The following is an 11,612-nucleotide window of genomic DNA, read 5'->3' on the forward strand; positions in this document are numbered from 1 at the left end:
GAAAGCTTATGCTCAAATAAATTGGTTAGTCTCTAAGGTGCCACAAGTCCTCCTTTTCTTTTTGCAAATACAGACTAACACGGCTGCTACTCTGAAACCTAAATTAACTCTCTGTTTGCCATCACCCCCACCCCGCCCCCCATGAGCTGGCAGCACACTCATCCAGAAGCTCTACAGCCCTGGAGGTGTGACCTCTTCAGACCTCACAAGAGAAGATGTGTCAGACCTGATTAGTATGTAGATGGAAGAGATGTGAAACCCCAGATGCTGCAGGACATGGTAGTGATTCAGCAGGTATCGTTTCTGAGTCAGTTTCAAGCATAGTATTGGGTGGAGCTGTCTTCATATGAGATATACAGCTCAGGATATGAATGACTGGACATAAAAGCTCCCCTGGCCCTTTTCACAATAGTAGCATTGGTAAGCATGCTGGCCAAAATAGGAACATTCTGCCTCTCTAAACGCTACTTCCCTCCTGAAAGTTTTGTTTGGAGATGGTGTTTTTCATTTCCTCCCCTAGATTTAAACAACTGCCACGTTTTTTCACCTCACGAGTGATTGTATTTTTTAGTGGTAGAAAACATTACTCCTATATATGTGGTTTGCGAAGTGCTTCGGAATCATGATCATTAACCACCCAACTCTGGTACATTCCTACGCACATCCCACATGTAAGTTTTCTTGGTGAATCAGAATGAGTGCATTTTGTTAATGGATACATATGAGCCACTTCTTAGTGATTGGAACCCAAACTGGCTAACCCAATCCCTTAGGTACCAAGGTGACAGGTGTCTTAGATAGGTAGTCCTAGGTATAACAACATTTGCCATTTTCTCGCATCTAGCATGTGTCCTAGTGTAATAAACTCAGATTACTCAGTGGTTCCTTTCATCAGTGATTCAGAACATGCTGATTAAATGCTATTTCCTTGTTCCTCTGAAATAAAAGAGCTATAGCTGATACAAACAAATTATGATTTCAAACTTTGAGGCAAGGAGCCCCTTGATTTCATTGTAAAGTCTCCTATGTATTTTGTTGTCTCGAGAGAGAAAGAGGGAGAAATAATAGGTGTCTCATGATGTTTTAATTCCTCTTATTAAAGTACATTAGGTTAATCATTAAACTCTTAACACATGGTCTAACTCATCACTAGCTTTACAGAAAAGTCAGACGCTGCTTTGAGAGATTTTTCCTCCAGGGTCCGTGAGCATGAAAGTTGAGCAGCAAGCTGCAGAGTCTCCAAAGGATAATAAACCCTCCCAAATTACTCTTCTAATGGAACAAAGAGTGTTATAAATGTCACACGCAATATAGCAAAAGCACTGGAAACCTTTACGTGAAACAATAGATCCATTAGCACTAAGTTAAAAAAAAAAACAGTCTCATAGGACCTTTGCATGGTTTTATATAGCCTGCTATTCAAAGCCAAATGAACCTGTTTGCTTGTTCAGAAACTCTGGAGCTGATCTCACACCATAGCACGTGGCAATACTAAGAATGTACATGCTTAAACCACCCTTCATCTGAAGATTTCAAAGCACTTAACAGACAGTAACTCTGCCACACTACACCCATGTGAGTAAGTGTAATTATCCCCATTTTGCAGATGAGAAAACTGAGGCACAGAGCAGCAACAAAATGAATCAGTCATTGGAGATGGAAACTGAGCTCAGGTCAAGATTCAGTCTTAGGCTCTAATCATCAGACCACACTAACAGGTCACACTACCTGTCCCAACTTTAATGGGGCAGTCCTGCATCTTACAAACTAAGGGCATGAACTTGTAAACCTTACTCACGTAAGTAATCCCAACTTAACTTACCTGACTGCAAAGGGACTACTTGTGGGCACATACAAATTGTCATACTAGATCAGACCTGCGATCCATTTAGTCCAACATCCTGTCTTCGACAGCAGCAGCCAATATATGATTAAGGGTGTCCTTAAATATCTCAGGGGCTGATGCAATGTCATCATAGTGTGATGCCGACGTGGCGACTCAATGCCACAGAACCGTGATGCAAACATCATGAGACTCTGAGGTACTGATTTTTTGTCCTAGAGAAACAAAACAGAACAACAAAGACAAAGATAAAAAATGCAGGTGAAAGAGCAGAAGTAGAAGATGACGTCAGGTGGATATCTCTAATGCAAGCAAACTTTTCAGCCCCCTCTGTTCCATGATTCAACCTTTCTCCTGGAAACAATTTATAATAATAATGAAAGTGAGTTAACACCTACCTGTATGGAGTGCAGAGTAAATATGGCTCTGACATGATGCATGTTTTCTGTAATGAAGGACACAGCTGAGAAGCAAATCCTAGGCTTTGACTGCTCTAAGAGCCCTTACCTTAAGCCCACATGGCATTGAACTACTTGCTTATTTAGCTGCAAGGCTTAAATAGTTGAGGTCAAATCCTATGCTGAGCTCTGTGCATGCAACTTAATTAACTTCAGAAGTGTCAAGAAAGATAACTGAGGACTGAATCCCTGGCTCTAAGGCCACAGTCGTGTAACTGGATCTGCACCGGTGGATCATGTTTTGTATAGCACAGGGTCTGCTGCATTGAACTGAGTGACAGATTGGGGCCTATATTTGTAAAACCCTTTGAGATCCTCAAATGGAAGGCATGCTAGCAGTCCTACATGGTAACAACCATTAAAAAATGGAAATCAGTACACCCAACTGTGTCATAGTAGCAGGAACCAGGGTCATCTCCTCCCTTTGATGCATATAATTTCTAGTGACATTTAGCAAAAGTCATTTGTGGAGACAATGAAGTCTGGAAAATCTAATGGAAATGGACAAAATCAAGCCCATTCAGAGGCAGCATGGTCTGGTGGACCAGATGAGGAGCCAGAAGAGCTGTGTTTTATTCCCAGGTTTATGAGCGACTTGTTATGTGACCTCAGACACTACCTCCCTGGGCCTCAGTATTCCTTTGTGTAAAATAGGGATAAAATGTTTATCTCCATTTATAAAGAAAGCACTTAGAAATATACAGATGAAAAGTATTATATGTTAAGTACTATGCTGGACCTGGTTGTAATGACACACACAGTTAAGGTTGAGTTATAGATCTGTTTCACATCTGTTATTACTAAGGCTGCCATTCTTTGCTGAACGAAACACAGAGTGCCCCGGAATGGCTGCCCATTATCTGTCTGCTTTCCTTAGATCCTATGGATATTCAGACACAAGGCAGTGAGGGAGCTCTTGACACTGAATTGTCTTGCTTTTGCCTGCTTAAGTTAGCTCACTTAATATCCTTTGAAAGCAGAGCTCTCTCCAAAGGTTGGATTCTGTCTGGGAACTCGCATATTGACTCCTTGACACCTAGAAAGCTTTCTCTGCCACTGTTCCTTTGTGTTCCTGTGTATGTATATTTTCCCCCCTATTACCTGCTCTTATCATGCTCTCTCATCCTCCAACAAGCTGTTGCTAAAGATATACATTTGCGAATTCCACATAAGGCAACTCTCCTTCACAGCACGGATCACTCTGCAGACTTTGCTTACACTCCCAACGCCCACATGAAGGGCTCGCTTCAGTTTTGGTCTGTTCACAAAAGTTAGTGCCATCAACTTCTATAAAAACTCCATCATGTTTTGAGAAAAACATTCAGTATCTCGCTACAGAATCTCAGTGGCTTGATCTAAGGACCTTGCCAATAACCTGGAACACAACTTCAACTCTTGCAAAAAGTGCCATGTGACCAGGACCTTGATTTAAAGTCTCACTTGAAATATGGTACCTCTGGCAGCACCCATAGCACTACCACGAGGAGCTGTTTAGTATTGACTCAAAGGGAGGAGCAACACTTACTGAACACCAACTGTTCCTTGAATATTGTTGAGTTTTCTTTGCAGGACTCCTATCCAACTGCTGCCCAAGGTTTAGCTGTGAGATCTGATGAGATTACAGCCAGAGGTGGCATAACTACAAACTCTTTACCACTAACACACTAAGGGCCAGTTCACTATACCACTAAACCCACCGATTAAACGATAACAATGGCAAGGGAAACACTGAAAGAATGATCGCTGTTAACAGAAAACTTACACAAAATCATCTCTGGCTCTTATTCCCTATTTACTTAAGCATTTGCATATTCGCCGAGCCAAGGCATAGTGTTCTTAGTGGACAAGTGGAGCTCTCGGGCCCCACCCACACTCCTCAACAACATGTATCATTGTTTGCTGTGCCACAGCTGCAGCTTGGATTGTCCTGAAGACCCCAACAGTGCTGATTGGCTGCACAGAGTCCGGAATCGGTTACGAAGGGCCCACTGATGACGTGGCAAGTTGAAGTCGGGTGGGCGAGCAGTAGGATGTGTGATGAGGAACTGTTTGGTGATTGATGTTAAGCCCCAGTCTTCCCACCACAGACTCCGCTGTCACGTCCTGGTGTGGCAGCCTTGACCGCAGTGGGGACCATATTGAACAGCTCCTCATTGTGCTACCAGTAGGAGGTGTGCTGTCAGAGGTACCATATTTCATGTGACTTTAAATCAAGGTCCTGATATCTTATTCACTAAATATATCCATTGCACATGTACTGTATCTATTTCAAGTTATAGAAATGAACTTGATTCAAGACGTAGCCTTTAAATTTGCAGTTTGACGATATTTTGGTGCTAAATTATAAATATTTGATCCGTTGCTCTTCTAAACGCAATGGATTTGTTATGTTCATCTGCACAGTTATTAATTATTTCAGAGAACATTGCTGATTAAAGCATTTTCAAGAAGTGTCCTTTTCCTCTGACATTATGTAGTGTTCAGCTAATAAACATGGAAATTAACCGGCAGCAGCATTAGTATCAGCTCTTTATCTTTGGAGGCATATATTTCCTGTTAGCCAAAGCATAAAACTAAATACCAGCTGAATTATTTGCACTGCACATTGAGTATAATTAAATATGCATAACGTATTTCTTCATGGCGTTGGTTCACGTTGAGTGCTAACATCCAGATTCCATTTGTAATTAGTAGGGGAGTAAGAATGACTTCTTTAGGTTATCAGTGAAGAGTGAGTCAATCCACTGAGAGGACATTATAAACACCTCTTTGCTTTTACACTGTGAAAGAAATTAATCTAAACCAGGACTCACATATTGTAGCAATACACTTTTTCATAATCATAACAACTCTGAAGTAGGCTTCAGAGAGAACTTTAAATATCGGCTACCTGCAATTTCATTTTCCATCTTGCTCTGGATAGGGGATGTGATGTTGCACTCCATATGTTTACGGGAATATGCTTATGAGTGTGACTATAATGTAACTGGAACATGCTTTATGCAAAAGGTCTCTTGTAAGGTATCATTACAAAGCTTATAACCTACTGAGTGTGTTCATCCTCTTTGTATGTATGTATCATTCTTGTATCTAAAACTAGAAATATGAAGTACAACTCTAAAGTCCTATTGTAATTATGCAAAGTGTGGGCCATTAATGGTGACTTGGAATCTTGATGACGCCCATTAACTAGGACAATTGACCATAGATAGCTCTGTTTAACTGCAAGCCTCCACTGCATACCTGCGGGCCAGTTCTGGAAGAATGGAGGGGGGCTCACAGGACATGTGAACATGTCACATGATACTGGAATCCATCTTTAACCTGGTGCTTTTCCATTTAGAAGGAGGGGTGGGAACACAGAGAGAGACAAAGGATTCCTGTCTTGTGCCAAAGATATAATAGGGGGTGGAACAGAACAAAGTGGGCTGCCAGTCATGAGAAATCCCCTAGTTACCACCTGAGCTGGAACTAACAAGGACTGTACCAGGGGAAAGGATTGGGCCCAGACTAGGAAGAAGTGTAGTCTGTGAAAGAAGCTTATTGGAACATCTCTAAGGGTGAGGTTTACCTGTATTCAGTTTCTTAATGTATTTGGCTTAGACTTGCATGTTTTGTTTATTTTGCTTGGTAACTTACTTTGTTCTGTCTGTTACTACTTGAAACCACTTAAATCCTACTTTTTATACTTAATAAAATCACTTTTGCTTATTAATTAACCCAGAGTAAGTAACTAATACCTCTGGGATCAAACAGCTGTGCATATCTCTCTATCAGTGTTATAAAGGGCAGACAATTTATGAGTTTACCCTGTAAAAGCTTTATACAGAGAAAAGTGGATTTATTTGGGGTTTGGACCCCACTGGGAGCTGGGTGTCTGGGTCCTGGAGACAGGAGTACTTGCTGAGCTGTTTTCAGTTAAGTCTGCAGCTTTGGGGGCGTGGTTCAGACCCTGGGTCTGTGTTGCTGCAGGCTAGTGTGTCTGGCTCAATAAGACAGCATTCAGGGGTCCCAAGGTGGCAAAGAAAATGTGCTCAGAGCTAGTTTCAGCACCTCAGGTGACAGTGCTAAGGAGGTCTCTGTGACCGAACCTGTCACAGGGACTTCAATTGAACAATAATTAGCTCATCGTGATTATTACTAGTAATTGACTAATATGGAACCTAGACAAATCTATGTCTATACGTCTTCAACATATGGCATACAGCTATGGAAGTCACACTTACGATATGCATGTTTGGAGCAATAGTCTGTAGTACATCAAGCATAGAGGGCTGCTCAGATCTTCTGTCAAGCAGCGTAACAGGGAGATAACTGCATTAGCCAAAGAAATTGAGGGGGGTCCAAACTTTGTTTCACTGAAGACTCCTTTGGCAACTTGCCAGAAGTCTGGAGACTGGACTTATTTGGCATATATGTGTACATACAATTGAAAATAAAAAGCATAGCATGCAGCAAACCTGCTCTCTCTTGTTCTCTCTCTCTCTCTCTCTCTCTCTCTGTTGCATCTACACATGGATGATTACAAAGGGCCTGATTCAGCTTCAAGTCAAATGCCAGTATTAACTCTACTAACTTCAAGGGATTCACACCTGATTTACATTAGTGTATGTGAGAGGAAGATCAGGCCTCTTTGTTGGATGAGCAATAAAGCCCTGGGATCTGATTCTTCTCCCTTAAGGGAGAATTATTCATATATTGCAGGAAGGGAACTGGGTCACTGCAGTCCATCATGTTTGCTCTCCACCTTATGGTTATAGGTAGAGGATGGTTGCATTTGGCCTTCAGGCTGCATTGAAGGCGCCCTAATTTTACTTGCCCTTCCTTCAAGATCAACTCCTTGGCTTCACTCATAAAACTCCAGAGCTAGGTGAGCTTGGGAAATCTGATCTGATGAGCAAAAAAAGAAAAAAGAACAGGAGAACTTGTGGTACCTTAGAGACTAACAAATTTATTTGAGCATAAGATTTCATGAGCTACAGCTCACTTCATCGGATGCATGCAGTGGAAAATACAGTGGGGAGATTTTATGTACACAGAGAACATGAAACAATGGGTGTTACCATACACACTGTAACAAGAATGATCAGGTAAGGTGAGCTATTACCAGCAGGAGAGCGGGGGGCTGGGGGGACCTTTTGTAGTGATAATTAAGGTGGGCCATTTCCAGCAGTTGACAAGACCGTGTGAGGAACGGGGGGGTGGGGGTGGGGGTGGAGAAACATGGGGAAATACTTTTACTTTGTGTAATGACACATCCACTCCCAGTCTTTATTCAAGCCTAAGTTAATTGTATCCAGTTTGCAAATTAATTCCAATTCAGCAGTCTCTTGTTGGAGTCTGTTTTTGAAGTCTTTTTTGTTGAAGAATTGCCACTTTTAGGTCTGTAATCGAGGGACCAGAGAGATTGAAGTGTTCTCCGACTGGTTTTTGAATGTTATAATTCTTGATGTCTGATTTGTGTCCATTTATTCTTTTACGTAGAGACTGTCCAGTTTGGCCAAGGTACATGGCAGAGGGGTATTACTGGCACATGATGGCATATATCACATTGGTAGATGTGCAGGTGAATGAGCCTCTGATAGTGTGGCAGAAGTGATTAGGCCCTATGATGGTGTCCCCTGAATAGATACACGGACACAATTGGCAATGGGCTTTGTTGCAAGGATAGGTTCCTGGGTTAGTGTTTTTGTTGTGTGGTGTGTGGTTGCTGGTGAGTATTTGCTTCAGGTTGGGGGGCTGTCTGTAAGCAAGGACTGGCCTGTCTCCCAAGATCTGTGAGAGTGATGGGTCCTCCTTCAGGATAGGTTGTAGATCCTTGATGATGCGTTGGAGAGGTTTTAGTTGGGGGCTGAAGGTGATGGCTGGTGGCGTTCTGTTATTTTCTTTGTTGGGCCTGTCCTGTAGTAGGTGACTTCTGGGTACTCTTCTGGCTCTGTCAATCTGTTTCTTCACTTCAGCAGGTGGGTATTGTCGTTGTAAGAACACTTGATAGAGATCTTGTAGGTGTTCTCTACATTCAATGGCTTGGTTAAATCTGAGAACATTAAGCCCTTAAATAGCTCCCCCTTCAGGCCTTGATTATTCTAAAGATTAGCAGAGAAGCAGAACATGTCACAATTGATCTGTTGGCAGAAAATGTTGCCTGCAAGGTGCCCTGATTATGTAACACAACATACTGGTAAATGGCAGCTTATTTCCCCTAAGCAGACTGCTCTGTAGAACACCTAAAAGAGACTACTCACAGGGGTAAGGTATACTTTATATGAGTAAGGTCTGTAGGATCAGGCCCTGGACTCTCCAGAGCCAGCATTCAAAGGCCTGGTTTACACTTAAAAGTTAGAAAGACACAACTACAGCACTCAGGGGTGTGAAAAATTCACACTCCCGAGGGCGCTAGTTATGCCAACCTAGCCCTGGTGTAGGCATGGCTAGGTTGATGAAAGAAATGTTCTATCTACTGCCGCTCAGAAAGGTGGATTACCTACGTTGATGGAAAAACCCCTTCCTTCGCTGCAGAAAGCATCTACACTACAGATCTACTGCAGCATAACTGCAGTGTCATACCTGTGCTGCCGTTGTGCCCATAGCACAGACATGGCCCAACAGTTCTAGATGACTGCAACAGGCATCAGTTCCTACTGACATAAAGTGAAACCTTTGAGACAAGAGCTGAAAAGTATGACTAGCGGTTCTGCCCAACTGCTTTGTCACAATGATCATTATGATGAGTAACATCATTTTAAAGCCTAATTACGAAGGTATATTTATTATCCCACACTTGGCCGTATCACTGGGGTACTTGCGTAATTTCACAGATGAGTGACACTTAAGGCAGCCCATTACTGTCAGCAGCCTCCATCTCATTTCATGCTAATTGCTCTCCAAAACTGGTAGGATGCAGTTTTGACATGAAAACATTTTCAACAGTATCATTAATTTAGGGGGGAAATTTCATGGAGTCATTACAGTCAATATCCTCAGCCGTTCCTCATTATCTCCCCCAGCCCCTGCACACTTTAATGCTGATTACCAAAAAGGCGGATATTATCTACTCCTAATTCTGAAGTGCCATAAATGGGACTCTTTAAGCATCTTCAAAGAGAAGTTAAAGGTTACCTGATCTATCTAATGGCCTGAGTTGCCAAAATACTTAGTTTTTCTGATGGTCAAAAGACTTAACTAATTTATACTTTTTCCCCACAAAGATATTATTAAATGCTATCACGGTTGAACTGAAGAAGGACAGTATGTGTAGATTTTCCTTTAGCTCAAGTGTCTGAGCCCTGTGCTTTTTGGAGCAGGAGGATCTGAGTTCTATCCCTGCTGCTGCTTCTGCCATGAAGTTCCAAGTAGGCACTATGTGCTGCAGAATGATGCCTATCAAGGCCTACATAGCATTAAATTTCTGAAAATATTTAATACATTAACTTAATACATTTCTGCCCCCCTTGCTTCTTTCACCTCTGTAGAAAATCTTCTTCCAAGGAAAAGGTCTGTTCTCCAGTTCTTGCAAGTACATAACCCAGTCCCAGTGGGGAACAATATCTTATCTGTATTTGCCCAAATAGTCATGCTGTGACATCCCATCTCAATGTAACAATATTCATTTTTTAATATTGTGATGTCATATTTTCACATGGCAATACATTACTGTGCACAGCCACAGCGGACAACATTGAATGCTTCATTGCATCATCACGGGGCCTTGAAACATTTTTGAATTGTCCGGTGATTACAGGTGTAGGAGGGATCCCATGAAAATTGGGACCATCTTGCCGATGCCAGGAGAGATGGCAATCCTTGGGTTAATGGGAGTTAGGCACCTGTATGTCAAGTGAGGTGGGGAAGCAGATCTCTGGTAATATCCTTTATCCCAAGTGAGCTTGATGTCTCATCTGATGATGCCCAAGATGGGTCATCTGAAGGGGATTGGGGAGAAAAAAGTGGGGATCCTGAAAGACTGAAAAAATATACTAGTATCTCTCACTTTATACAAACTCCCAAGAAGATTTTTTATTTTCAGATTAACACAGCTGCTCAATCCACATTAAATCCATTCTCTGTATTACTAGAGGACCCTCTTCTGTTAGAGGTGGGGCAGTTCTCATCTCATTGAGGCCCATATGTGCAACATAGGCCTTTAAAACATATGATCAGCCCCCAGTGTGAGGAACACAACCACAAATTTCCCCATTAAAGAAACAGACACACTGATGCTTAATTCTGGCTCACATCACTAGCTTACCTACCGAAGCCTTAAAACAAAACCTGACCTTCATCAAATGTTCCGATTCTGTGTCACTCTTTGTAGCATGTATTTACACAATCTCTTAGTGGCTTTTCACACTACATAGTTCTTAGGATCTGTAACATTTGGCACTATTGTAAGTAACATCTTTTCTATATATATATTTTAAATTCAAAGTGTGGACATCCTGTAGATCAGTGGTTCTCAATTTTTCTGGACTACTGTACCCTTTTCAGGAGTCTGATTTGTCTTGCGTACTCCAAGTTTCATCTCACTTAAAAACTACTTGCTTCCAAAATCAGACATAAAAATACAAAAGTGTCACAGCACATTATTACTGAAAAATTGCTGACTTTATAATTTTTACCATATAAGTATAAAATAAATCAACTGGAAACTAAATATTGTACTTACATTTCATTGTATAGTATATGGAGCAGTATAAGCAGTAATTGTTTGCATGAAATTTTAGTTTGTACTGACTTCGCTAGTGCTTTTTATGTAGTCTGATGTAAAACTAGGCAAATATCTAGATGAGTTGATGGACCCCTGGAAGATTTCTGTGTTCCCCCATGTTGAGAACCACTGCAGTAGATTATATATGCTAGTCAGGATTCGTATTCAGTATTCTATCAGATTGAGAGGCAGGATTGCTGGTCTTGTCCATTGTGGGCTAAACATGTCCGTCAAGTTGCCGTCTTGATCTTTCACAACACAATAGGATCAAAACTTGTTTCAAAACATAGTCATGCTATGTTAACTGGTCATCACACTGCAACGTGGTGAGGATGCTTCCAAAACCATCACCACAGGTTGTGAAAAATATCATTGTGTCATAGACTGAGTGCCATATCTATCCTCACCAAAAGCTTGAGATACAGCATTTCCGGGATTTCCTCAGCTCTACAGGGCTGCCTTGGAACATCTCTGGATTTTTGGTAGTGCTGGGGTGGATGCCAAACCGTGAAAACTGCATTGGATAGAATAAGGGGGCAAGGATGGAGAGTCCAGGAAGGGCACAGAGTGAATACTCCCCTTTGGAAGTATTGCCTGAATTCAC

This window comes from Eretmochelys imbricata, chromosome 10 (genome assembly GCF_965152235.1).
Source record: "Eretmochelys imbricata isolate rEreImb1 chromosome 10, rEreImb1.hap1, whole genome shotgun sequence".
Lineage (NCBI taxonomy): Eukaryota > Metazoa > Chordata > Testudines > Cheloniidae > Eretmochelys > Eretmochelys imbricata.